This window comes from Chiloscyllium plagiosum, unplaced genomic scaffold, assembly GCF_037043375.1.
Source record: "Chiloscyllium plagiosum isolate Xiang-an unplaced genomic scaffold, Cpla_swu_hap1 HiC_scaffold_27, whole genome shotgun sequence".
In the NCBI taxonomy this organism is placed as follows: domain Eukaryota; kingdom Metazoa; phylum Chordata; class Chondrichthyes; order Orectolobiformes; family Hemiscylliidae; genus Chiloscyllium; species Chiloscyllium plagiosum.
Window position 1 is genome coordinate 49,712,232 of NW_028270165.1, and position 2,853 is coordinate 49,715,084.

Genomic DNA, 2,853 nt, shown 5'->3' on the forward strand with positions numbered 1-2,853 from the left:
TTCCTATCAATTCTGTGCCATATGATCTTATTGTCCACAATCACCTGATGAAGAAGCAGTGCTCCGAAGCTCGTGTTTCCAAATAAACTGTCGGACTTAGCCTGGTGTTGTGAGATTTTTAACTTTGTCCAGGTTCAGATAGTGCCCAGGGATGTGCAGGTTAGGTGCATTAGTCAGGGATAAATGTTGAGCAATAGGGGAATTGTGTGGGTGGGTTACCTTTCGGAGGATCGGTGTGTAGTCTTTGGGCCAGTTGGCCTGCTCCCACACTGTGGGGAGTCTCTGAAGGGGAAGGGATTTTTGTAAACTGTGCAAGGCAAAGCAGGCATAGTGTGGGGGCCTGCTGTTGGCCTTGCCCCGCCCTTTGCTCCTCTCCCCTGTTGTGGAGTTGTCTAAAAAACAGCTACTCTTTCTCTGCCCTTTTTGCTGGGGGAGGGGTGGGGGATCTGAAGCTGTAACCATGTTGGGACACAAAATAAAAGGTAACCAGAACATACTGCTGGGCTCAGGCTCTCATCGAAAGCTCCAAGCGGTTTTTGTTTTAAAGCTGCTCATTTCTTGCAGCCTTCTGCACTAAGTTTCCAATGTTGTGTATTAGATGGAGCAGTGAATGAGTAGCTGGTTTCGTTAGATACTATAAATTTTTCAGGAGTGCATCGTTTCATCGGCAGTTTACTGGCAGCACTGGGAAGTATGGGCTGTGTTCACTAGAAACGAGGTGGAGGTGCTGCTGTTGGACTAGGTTGGACACGGTTTAAAAATCACAACACCAGGTTATAGTCCAACAGGTTTATTTGGAAGCACCAGCTTTCGGAGTGCTGTTCCTTCATCGGGTAACTGTGGAGCAGGATCATAAGACACAGAGTTAAGAGCAAAAGATCAGTGTCATGCAACTGATGATATATTGACAAACGTAGATTGCTGTTAAATCTTTCATCTTTTAGAATGGGTTGCAGGTTTTAGTTCATTAATGTGTACATCGCAGTACTACTATTAAGTCATATTCTCAAGATCACTTAAGGTCTTTTTAAAAAACAGGTGACATCTCAGTCCAGACAATGCATGAAAGGTGTGAGAGTATCCCAATCTTAAATTGGACTGGTTCTATTTCCAAACTAGGAATTTATAAAATATTACATGGATTGACTACCTGCATATTGTGCGTTTTGTGCAAAATTGAATATATCTGCAAATATAATTCTGCAAATGCACCACATTGTTATATGTATGTGTGCAGCATGAGAGTGTGTGTAAGAGAGTATGTGCGCACATGCTTGGTAAAGTGAGTGTGATGGAGGAGAAGCCTGTGAAAGGGTGTGTGTGTTGGGGGGGCGTGTATGTGTGTATGTCTGAGAGAGAACATGTGTATAGATAAAAGGTGAGGGGTTGCATTTTGCCAAAATAAGGAAGGGCAGGGCTTGTACAGAGGGATATGGTGGGGGGGCGGGGGGGGGTTCAGATATATACTTCACTGGTTGGAAGGAAGCTTCAGAAGGCATTCAGCACACTTACCTTAATTGTTCACACCATTGAATAAAGGAGCTGGGACATAATGTTGAAGTTGTACAGGATGTTGGTGAAGCCACTTGTAGAGTACTGAGAACGCTTCTGGTGGCCCTGTAATAGGAAGAATTCTATTAGAAAGGGTTCAGTAAAGATTTACCAGGATGTTGCCAGGACTGGAGGGTTTGAGTTGTAAGGAGAGGCTGAGACACTCTTCACTGGAGCACAGGAGGTTGAGGGGTGACCTCATTTGAGATTTATAAAATCATGAGGGTTATAGGGAAGATGAACATCAAACACAGCGAGCAGCGTGCGCGGTTATGTCGAGTGACAGGGGAAGAAATTGTGGCATTTGGACACTTTAAATCCATCAGGAACAGCATCTCCATACAGCACACTGCACATGTCAGGTGAGGTGCCAGAAGACTGGAGGTTGGCTAACGTGGTGCCACTGTTTAAGAAGGGTGGTAAGGACAATCCAGGGAACTATAGACCAGTGAGCCTGACATCGGTGGCGGGCACGTTGTTGGAGGGAGTCCTGAGGGACAGGTGGTACATGTGTTTGGAAAGGCAAGGACTGATTAGGGATAGTCAACATGGCTTTTTGTGTGGGAACTCATGTCTCAAATTTGGAGTTTTTTGAGGAAGTAAAGAGGATTGAGGAGGGCAGAGCGGTAGATGTGATCCATATAGACTTCAGTAAGGCTTTCGACAAGGTTCCCCATGGGAGACTGATTAGCAAGATTAGATCTCATGGAATACAGGGAGAACTAGCCATTTGGATACAGAACTGGCTGAAAGGTAGAAGACAGAGGGTGGTGATGGAGGGTTGTTTTTCAGACTGGACGCCTGTGACCAGTGGAGTGCCAGAAGGATCGGTGCTGGGCCCTCTACATTTTGTCATTTACATTAATGATTTGGATGCGAGCATAAGAGGTACAGTTGGTAAGTTTGCAGATGATACCAAAATTGGAGGTGCAGTGGACAGTGAAGAGGGTTACCTCAGATTACAACAGGATCTTGACCAGATTGGCCAATGGGCTGAGAAGTGGCAGATGGAGTTTAATTCAGATAAATGTGAAGTGCTGCATTTTGGGAAAGCAAATCTTAGCAGGACTTATACACTTAATGGTAAGGTCCTAGGGAGTGTTGCTGAACGAAGACACCTCAGAGTGCAGGTTCATATCTCCTTGAAACTGGCGTCGCAGATAGATAGAACTGTAAAGGTGGTGTTTGGTATGCTTTCCTTTATTGGTCAGAGTATTGAGTACAGAAGTTGGGAGGTCATGTGGCGGTTGTACAGGACATTGGTTAGGCCACTGTTGCAATATTGTGTGCAATTCTGGTCTC